Source organism: Capricornis sumatraensis, chromosome 1 (genome assembly GCF_032405125.1).
Source record: "Capricornis sumatraensis isolate serow.1 chromosome 1, serow.2, whole genome shotgun sequence".
Lineage (NCBI taxonomy): Eukaryota > Metazoa > Chordata > Mammalia > Artiodactyla > Bovidae > Capricornis > Capricornis sumatraensis.
Window position 1 is genome coordinate 71,846,142 of NC_091069.1, and position 10,803 is coordinate 71,856,944.

At 39.3% G+C, this 10,803-nt stretch overlaps 1 non-coding gene across 1 annotated transcript; it reads right to left on the reverse strand.

The window, feature by feature from the left end:
- Positions 1 to 10,489: 10,489 nt before the first annotated feature.
- Positions 10,490 to 10,562, reverse strand: TRNAC-ACA (transfer RNA cysteine (anticodon ACA)). Its single transcript has one exon. It is a non-coding gene; the product is annotated as a tRNA-Cys (tRNA).
- Positions 10,563 to 10,803: the final 241 nt, after the last annotated feature.

Sequence of the window (10,803 nt, forward strand, 5' to 3'; positions counted from 1 at the left end):
AGTATCAATACACCTACATGCATCATTTTCTCTAATGAAAGAATTCAATATTCTCTTGTCCTCCAGGGAGTTTGAGCTATTTGAATTTTATCACAACTCTCCACTTCAGTAGCTCTAGAGGCTCTCAATTAGCATGTTCAATTAAAATCTGTTTAAGTATGAATTTTTCTGTACCCTAGCACCTGAGTAGTAGTAGCTGGGTATCCTATTCACTTATACCTAGATCACTGAAGCATTCTAGTATTAGAATAAACAGCACATCTCTACAAATTGAGATGCCACCTATACTTACATTGCCAGCACTTTTTTAACCTTCTTATTACTCCATCTTCTTATTTTGCCCAGAATGCTACAAAATACTTATTAAAGCAGCTACAAAATAATACAAATTGAACTTCAATCTTCAGAAGTCAAAGCCTCTCTCCATGAGTCTGTCTATCACAAATCAGTATAAGACCTGAGATCTCACACAAGAGCTCTCATGAAATGACATGTTCTGCCATCAATTGGCATTTTTATCCCTCTTGCAAGTTTGTTTTCTCTTTACAAGAGTTTTGAAACTCTGTTTCCTTTGTTGATATTTCTGTTCCCAAGTCCTTTGCATTTCTCTTCCTAATTGTCAAATTAGATTATATGTTGCAAGAAAGTTTTAGTAAAAACAGGAGAGTAATCTTTCCAGTCAGAGTACACTCTCCCCTAACTCAGATAATTCAGCACCAGGACATTGGAGAACTGACTATCAATAACTTGTTCTTTCATTTCACATGGAAAATAGCCACCAAATTTATCCAGTTTTTACTATTTTCTTTACCCTAATCTTTACTATAATCTTTGTCTTCCCTCCAATTTCCTTTTGCTTCATTTGCTATCAGTTGGTCTCATGCTTAGCAAAACTTCCCCAAAGCTAGACCTTACAATGATAACTTGAAAGTTATGAGTGTCAATTGAATTGGGAGGTGAACCAAAGATCACAAATTAGATTATGGGGACAGTGAAACAAAGAAGGGGGAAAAAAGGCCTCCAAAAGAGTCTGTTAATGAGTGTAGTAGAGGGTTGCCATATAAAAAACAGGATCCCTAGTTAAATTTTAATTTCAGATAATAGTACATACTTTCTTATTATTGAGTATGTGTCAAATTTTGCATGGGATATACCTATGCTAAATATTATTTGCTATTTACTTAAAATTCAAACTGCTTTACTTAAAATTCAAATTTAACTGGGCACTTTGAATTTTTATTTGGCTACTCTGATGTGTACCACCAAGGGTAAATAGTAATCAATATTAAAAAACAAATAATGAATGTGTTTCTTTTTTGTTTGTTTTTCTAAGTAATTCACTTTTATTACTACTATTTTATTGATGTATAGAGGTGGCTCAGTGGTAAAGAATAATCCTTCTGCCAATGCAGGAGACACAGGATCAATCCCTGGTTCAGGAATATCTCCTGGAGGAGGAAATGGCAACCCATTCCAGTATTCTTACCTGAAAAATCCCATGGACAAAAGAACCTGGTGAGCTATAGTCCATAGGGTCATAAAGAGTCAAATACAACTGAGCATGCATGCATGCATTTTGCATGCACATATAGTTGGTTTACAATGTTGTGCTAGTTTCTACTGTTGTATATATATATATGCATTCTTTTTTCCTATTCTTTTCCATGTTTATCCTTGGATATTGAATATAGTTCTCTGTGCTATCCAGTAGGACCTTGTTGTTTATGCATTCTATATGTAATAGTTTGCAACTACTAACATCCGTAATTCATCCCCTTCACCTTTCCCCTTTGGCAACCACAGTCTGTTCTTTACATCTGTGAGTCTGTTTCTGTTTTGTAGATAGATTCATTTGTGGCAAAGCATCATAAAACTCCTGGAAGAGACCATAGGAAAAACATTCTCCGCCATAAATTGTAGACATATTTTCTTAAGTCAGTCTGCTAAGGCAATAGAAATAAGAAGAAAAAAAAACAAATGGTAACTAATCAAACATACAAGGTTTTGAGCAGCAAAAAAAAAAAAAAAAAAAAAAAACCATAAACAAAACAAAAAGACAACCTATGGAATGGGAGAAAATATTTGCAACCTATATGAGCAACAAAAGTTTAGTTTCCCTAGTATACAAATAGCTCATACAGAAGCGGAAGAAGATGGTGGAGGAATAAGATGGGGAGGTTGCCTCCTCCCCACAAATACATCAAAAACTCATTAAGATATGGAACAACTCCTACTAAGCAACCTCTAGGTGACAGCAGAAAACCCCAAGACTTTAGGGGAGCAGGCTAAACTCCCTGAAATGAAGTAGGAGAGAGGATGGAGACATAAAAATAGAAAAGATGAAGAACTTCTAGATGGAGCTTGTGTCCTGGAGGGAGGCAGGGAGTCATGAAGCAGGAAGGGTTCCCTTGTACTGGGAAGTTCCCTGATAGGTGAGTCCAAGTGAGAGCTGTGGAATCTTGGAAAATTGGACAAAACAGAGACCTAGAGAGCAGAAAACAGAGAAAGCTGCACTTCTCAGCCCATAAAAACCTCACGGACTGTGGCCTTGAGCAGACAGTGGGCTCAGGGAACCAAGAGAAGCACATGGAAGCCCCATGGTGTAAACGGCAGGCCGGGAGTGCCAAGAGAGGAGCGGCATACCAAACTCTCCACCATACTCAAACAGCACAGCCCAGAGGGTGGGCCAGGGAGCTGAAAGAAGAACATACAAGCCCCATGACAGAGGGTTAGCTCAGGGGGCTGAGGGAAGGCCACACAAGTTTCTGCAACACAGAAGGCAAGGTCAGAGAGACAAGAAAAAATCAACACAAGCCCCTACTTAGCAAGCTTCAGCTTGCAGTGCAGGGTGGCACATGGGCAACAGAAGTACCAGAAAAGATTTCAGGAACAAGTCGGGGGCTGGTGGCAGTGAAGATATGCTGAGAGGGCCACTTTGACAATGCTGTGAAAATAGATGTCTCTAACATTGCCAAAGCCAGAAAGACTGCCCAAAGACATGCTGAACGCAGAGATACCCCAAAATCTACTACTGGGACCCTGCACTGCCCTTGAGAGAGACAAGATCCAGCTCCATCAACCAGAACAAAAGCACAAGCTCCCCCAAGCAGGGAAATATTATAGGACATTAATCCAACCCCATCCACAGGGGCAGACTCCCCAACCAAGAAGAATGCCAGGTGCTTCCAAACTCATTCTACAAGGTCACAATCACCCTGATATCAAAACCAGGGAAGGAAAACACATGCAATAAATAAAATCACAGGCCAATATCATTGACCAACATAGATGCAAAAATCCTCAACAAAATCCTGGAAAACATAATTCAACAACACATTAAAAAGTTCATACACTATGATTAAGTTGGGTTTATTTCAGGGATGCAAAGATTCTTCAATATGCACAAATCAATCAATGTGATACACAATATTAACAAACTGAAAGTTAAAAACCACATGATCATCTCAATGGATCCAGAAAAAGCCTTGACAGAATTCAGCACCCATTTATGATAAAAAACACTTCAAAAAATGTGCATAGAAGGAATCTACCTCAATATAGTAAAGGCCATATATGATAAGCCAACAGCAAACATTATTCTCAACAGTGAAAAATTAAAGTGTTCCCTCTAACATCAGGAATAAGACAAGGGTGTCCACTCTCACCACTATTATTCAACATAGTTGAATAAGTCTTAGTTAGGGCAATTAGAGAAGAAAAAGAAATAGAAGGAATCCAGCTCAGAAAAGAAGAAGTAAAACTCTCACTGTGCGCAGATGACATGATATTTCACATAGAAAACTCAAAAGAAATTATCAGGAAATTACTGGAGCTAATCAGTGAATTTAGCAAAGTCATGGAATTGGGTTAATACACAGGGTCAATACACAGAAATCACTTGCATTTCTATATACTGATAATGAAAAATCAAAAACAGAAATTAAGGAATCAATCCCATTCATCATTGCAACAAAAAGAATAAGATATATAGAAATAAACCTACCTAAGGAGATAAAAGAACTGCATACAGAAGATTATAAGACACTGAAGAAAGAAATAAAAGATGACATAAATAGATGTAGAGACATTCCATGTTCCTGGGTAGGAAGAATCACTATTGTGAAAATGACTATACTACCAAATGCAATCTACAGATCCAATGTAAACCCTATCAAATTACCAATGGCATTTTTCACAGAACTAGAACAAAACATTTCACAATTCATGTGGAAAGACAAAATTCCCCAAATAGCCCAAGTAGTTTTGAGAAAGAAGAATGGAGCTAGAGGAAACAACCTTGCTGACTTCAGACTAAACTACAAAGCTACTGTCATCAAGACAGTATGGCACTGGCACAAAACATATATATAGACCAATGGAACAAGATAGAGAGCCCAGAGAAAAACTCATACACCTATGGGTACCTTATTTTTGATAAAGGAGGCAAGAATATACAATGGGGCAAAGTTAGTCTCTTCAATAAATGGTGCTGGGAAAACTGGACAGCTACATGTAAAAGAATGAAATTAGAACACTTCCTAATACCATACACAAAGATAAACTCAAAATGGATTAAAGACCTAAATGTAAGACCAGAAAATAAAAATCTTTTAAAGGAAAACAGGCATAACACTTGATGACAGAAATAAAAGAAGATCCTCTATGACCCACCTCCTAGAGTAGTGGAAATAAAAACAAAAATAAACAAGTGGGACCTAATTAAACTTAAAAGCTTTTGCACAGTAAAGGAAACTACAAATAAGGTGAAAAAACAACTCTCAGAATGGGAGAAAATAAAAACGAAGTAAACAACTGACAAAAAATTAATTTCCAAAATATACAAGCAGCTCATACAACTCAATACCAGAAAAACAAATAACCCAATCAAAAAGTGAGAAAAGGACCTGAACAGACATTTCTCCAAAGAAGACATACAGATGGCTAACAAACACATGAAAAGATGCTCAACATTGCTCATTATTAGAGACATGCAAGTCAAAGCTACAATGAGATACCACCTCACACCAGTCAGAATAGCCATCATCAAAAAGTCTACAAACAATAAATGTTAGACAGAGTGTGGAGAAAAGGGAGCCCTCTTGCACTGCTTGTGAGAATGTAAATTGATACAGCCACTATGGAAGACAGTAAGGAGATTCCTTAAAAAACCAGGAATAAAACTACCATATGAGTCACAATTCCACTGCTAGGCATATATCCTGAGAAAATAAAAACTGAAAGAGATATATGTACCCCAATATTTACTACAGCACTATTTACAATAGCTAGAATGTGGAAGCAACCTAGATGTCCATCAACAGATGAATGGATAAAGAAGCTATGGTACATATATACAATGGAGTACTACTCAGTCATAAACAGGAAAGCATTTGAGTCACTTCTAATGAGATGGATGAACCTAGAATCTATTATACAGAGTGAAGTAAGTCAGAAAGAGAAATATAAATATCACAATCTAAATTGGAAGTGGTCAAACAGGAGATGGCAAGAGTGAAAGTCAATATTCTAGGAATCAGCAAACTAAAATGGATTGGAATGGGTGAAATTAACTCAGATGATCATTATATCTACTACCGTGGGAAGGAATCCCTCAGAAGAAATGGAGTAGCCATCATGGTCAACAAAAGAGTCCAAAATGCAGTACTTGGAGGCAATCTCAAAAATGACAAAATGATCTCTGTTCTTTTCCAAGGCAAACCATTCAATATCACAGTAATGCAAACCTATGAAGCTGAAGTTGAACAGTTCTATGAAGACCTACAAGACCTTTTAGAACAGACATCCCAAAAGATGTCCTTTTTATTATAGGGGACTGGAATGCAAAAGTAGGAAGTCAAGAAACACCTGGGGTAACAGGCAAATTTGGCCTTGGAAAATGGAATGAAGCAGGGCAAAGGCTGATAGAGTTTTGCCCAGAGAACGCACTGGTCATAGCAAACACCCTCTTCCAATATCACAAGAGAAGACTCTACACGTGGACATCACCAGATGGTCAACAATGAAATCAGATTGATTATATTCTTTGCAGCCAAAGATGGAGAAGCTCTATACAGTCAGAAAAACAAGACTGGGAGCTGACTGTGGCTCAGATCATAAACTCCTTATTGCCAATTTCAGACTGAAATTGAAGAAAGTAGGGAAAACCACTAGACCATTCAGGTATGACCTAAATCAAATCCCCTATAATGGACGTGGGAAATAGATTTGAGGGACTAGATCTGATAGACAAAGTGCCTGATGAACTATGGACAGAGGTTCATGACATTGTAAAGGAGCCAGGGATCAAGACGATCCCCATGGAAAAGAAATGCAAAAGAGCAAAAGGCTGTCAGGGGAAGCCTTACAAACAGCTGTGAAAAGAAGAGAAGCAAAAAGCAAAGGAGAAAACAAAAAAGAAGAAGAACGATATAGGCATTTGAATGCAAGGTTCCAAACAATAGCAAGGAGAGATAAGAAAACCTTCCTCAGTGATCAATGCAAAGAAATAGAGGAAAACAACAGAATGGGAAAGACTAGAGATCTCTTCAAGAAAATTAGAGATACCAAGGGAACATTTCATACAAAGATGGGTTTGATAAAGGGCGGAAATGGTATGGACCTAACAGAAGTGGAAGATATTAAGAAGAGGTGGCAAGAATACACGGAAGAACTGTACAAAAAAGATCTTCACGACCAAAATAATCATGATGGTGTGATCACTAATCTAGAGCCAGACATCCTGGAATGTGATGTCAAATGGGCCTTAGGAAGCATCACTACAAAGCTAGTGGAGGTGATGGAGTTCCAGTTGAGCTATATCAAATCCTGCAAGATGATGTTGTGAAAGTGCTGCACTCAATATGCCAGCAAATTTGGAAAGCTCAGCAGTGGCCACAGAACTGGAAAAGGTCAGTTTTCATTCCAATCCCAAAGAAAGGCAATGCCAAAGAATGCTCAAACTACCGCACAATTGCACTTAACTCACATGAGTAAAGTACTGCTCCTCCAAGCCAGGCTTCAGCAATACATGAACCGTGAACTTCCAGATGTCCAAGCTGGTTTTAGAAAAGGCAGAGGAACCAAAGATCAAATTGCCAACATCCACTGGATCATTGAAAAAGCAAGAGAGTTCCAAAAAAGAGAGATAAAAAAAAAAAAAAAAAACCAAACCCATCTATTTCTGCTTTATTGACTATGCCAAAGCCTTTGACTGTGTAGATCACAATAAACCGTGGAAAATTCTGAAAGAGATGGGAATCCCAGACCACCTGACCTGCCTCTTGAGAAACCTATATGCAAGTCAGGAAGCAACAGTTAGAACTGGACATGGATCGACAGACTGGTTCCAAATAGGAAAAGGAGTACATCAAGGCTGTGTATTGTCATCCCGCTTATTTAACTTACATGCAGAGTACATCAAGAGAAATCCTTGGCTGGAAGAAGCACAAGCTGGAATCAAGATTGCCAGGAGAAATATCAATAACCTCAGATATGGAGATGACACCACCCTTATGGCGGAAAGTGAAGAGGAACTGAAAAGCCTCTTGATGAAAGTGAAAGAGGAGAGTGAAAAAGGTGGCTTAAAGCTCAACATTCAGAAAATGAATATCATGGCATCCAGTCCCATCACTTCATGGAAAATTGATGGGAAAACAGTGGAAAGAGTGGCTGACTTTATTTTGGGGGGCTCCAAAATCACCGCAGATGGTGATTGCAGCCATGAAATTGAAAGACGCTTACTCCTTGGCAGAAAGTTATGACCAACCTAGATAGCATATTAAAAAACAGACATTACTTTGCCAACAAAGGTCCATCTAGTCAAGGCTATGGTTTTTCCAGTGGTCATGTATGGATATGAGAGTTGGGCTGTGAAGAAAGCTGAGCGCCAAAGAATTGATGCTTTTGAACTCTGGTGTTGGAGAAGACTCTTGAGAGTCCCTTGGACTGCAAGGAGATCCAACTAGTCCATTTTAAAGGAGATCGGTCCTGGGTGTTCTGGAAGGATTGATGCTAAAGCTGAAACTCCAATACTTTGGCCACCTCATGAGAAGAGTTGACTCATTGTTAAAGGCCCTGAAGCTGGGAGGGATTGGGGGCAGGAGGAGAAGGGGATGACAGAGGATGAGATGGCTGGATGGCATCACCAACTTGATGGACATGAGTTTGGGTGAACTCTTGGAGTTGGTGATGGACAGGGAGGCCTGAGGTGCTGCAATCCATGGCATCACAAATATTTGCACATGACTGAGCTGCTGAACTGAACTGAGATGAACACATACACATGGAATCTAAAAACACATATATATGGAATCTGGGAAGAATGTACTGATGAATTTATTTGCAGGGCAGCAATGGAGAAACATACATAGAGAACAGACTTATGGACACAGAGAAGGGAAGGAGTGAGAGGGTGAAATGTGTGGAGAGAGTAACATGGAAACTTACAATACCATATGTAAAATAGAGAGCCAATGGGAATTTGCTGTATGACTCAGGGAACTCAAAGATGGGCTCTGTAACAATCTAGAATGGTGGGACAGGGAGGGAGATGGGAGAGTGCTTTGGGAGGGAGGAGACATGTGTGTACCTATGGCTGATTCTTATTGATGTTTGACAGAAAAAAAAATATGTAAAGCAATTGTCCTTCAATTAAAATACAAACTAAAAAAATAATTCATATAAAATTAAATGATGACAAAAAATCAACTTTACTATTGATTAAAAACATTGCAAAATGTGACTTAGGTTTGGACCCTAAACAAAGAACCAATCAAAAATAGGCAGAAGACCTAAACAGACATTTTTTTCCAAGCAAAACATACACATGGCCAATAGGCACATGAAAACATGCTCAATATCACTTCTGCTGCTGCTGCTAAGTCACTTCAGTTGTGTTCAACTCTATGCGACCCTAGAGACGGCAGCCCACCAGGCTCCGCCGTCCCTGGGATTCTCCAGGCAAGAACACTGGAGTGGGTTGCCATTTCCTTCTGCAGTGCATGAAAGTGAAAAGTGAAAGTGAAGTCGCTCAGTCTTGTCTGACTCCTCATGACCCCATGGACTGCAGCCCACCAGGCTCCTCCGTCCATGGGATTTTCCAAGCAATGCAAATCAAAACTACAATGAGATATTACCTCGCACCAGTCAGATATTACCTCGTATAGCCATCTTCAGAAAAGCTACAAGTAAGAAATGCTGTAGGGAGTGTGGAGAAAAGCAAAGCCTTCTACACTGTTGATGGGAATGCAAATTGGTGCAGTCACTATGGATAACTGTATAGAGGTTCCTCAGAAAACTAAGCAGAATTACCATATTATCTTTCAATCTCACTCCTGGGCATATATCCAGACGGAAGTATAATTCAAAGAGATGCATGAATATATTTTGAAATCATTCCCACAGAGGACAGGATGGCTGAATCTCGTCCCCATTATATTTAGGTTTGTTCTGATTGCTTAATCTTGTGTTCCCTTTCCCTTGACCAACTCCATTCAGAATTGTGGTTGCCTGGCTCAGAAAGTTCCTATGTTTGTGGTGCTGGAGAAAAACCATCAAAAGAGAAGAGAGACACATGGACTTGCTAGGGAAAAGTGCATCTCTAGACATGGCTTCAGTCCCTTCTGACTACCACCAAAAAGCCTTCTGTCTATCACCAGAAATCACTTTCCACCAAAAATTCTTGTCTCCATGACTGTAGCTCTGAGTGAGTGACATCTTATCTGTGTCTTCCTCCTTCTTCTTCAGTCTGAGAGTTGCTAACAGCTTTTAAAACATATTGTTTCCTAGGTTTTTCCATGTCACTTCTCTGTCCCTTTAATTCCTCATCCCTCTTTGATTAAGTCACTAAAGTATTTTCATTTGAACCATCAGAGGTCAATTTATTTCCTGCTAAGGTCTTGATAGACAATGCCAAAGAATGTTCAAACTACAGCACAAATGCACTCATCTTACAAGCTAACAAAGTAATGCTCAAAATTCCCCCAGCCAGGCTTCAACAGTACATGAACCTAGAACTTTTAGATACTCAAGCTGGACTTAAAAAAGACAGGGAAACCAGAGATCAAATTGCCAACATCTGCTGGATCATTGAAAAAGTAAGAGAGTTCCAGAAAAACATCTACTCCTGCTTTATTGACTACACCAAAGCCTTTGGCTGTGTGGGTCACAACAAAGTGTGGAACATTCTTAAAGAGATGAGAATACCAGACGACCTCACCTGCCTCCTGAGAACTCTGTATGCAGGTCAAGAAGCAATAGGTAGAACTGGACATGGAACAAAAGATTGGTTCTAAATTGGGAAAAAATTATGTCAAGGCTGTATACTGTCACCCTGCTAATTTAACTTATATGCAGAGTGAGTGAGTGAAGTTGCTCAGTCGTGTCTGACTCTTTGTGACCCCATGGACAGTAGCCAACCAAGCTCCTCCATCCATGGGATTTTCCAGGCAAAAATACTGGAGTGGGTTGCCATTTCATTCTGCAGGGGGTCCTCCCCAACCCAGGGATCGAACCTGGGTCTCCTGCATTGTAGGCAGACGCTTTACCATCTGAGCCACCAGGGAAGTACCAGAGTAGAGTACATCATGCTAAATGCCAGGCTGAATGAAACACAAGCTGGAATCAAGATTGCCGAGAGAAATATCAAGAACCTCAGATGGGCAGATGACATCACCCTTATGACAGAAAGAGAAGAAAAACTAAAGTGCCTCTTGATGAAAGTGAAAGAGGAGAGTGAAAATTTGGCTTAAAACTCAACATTTGGGAAACTAAGATCTTGCGTCCGGTCCCATCACTTTATAGAAA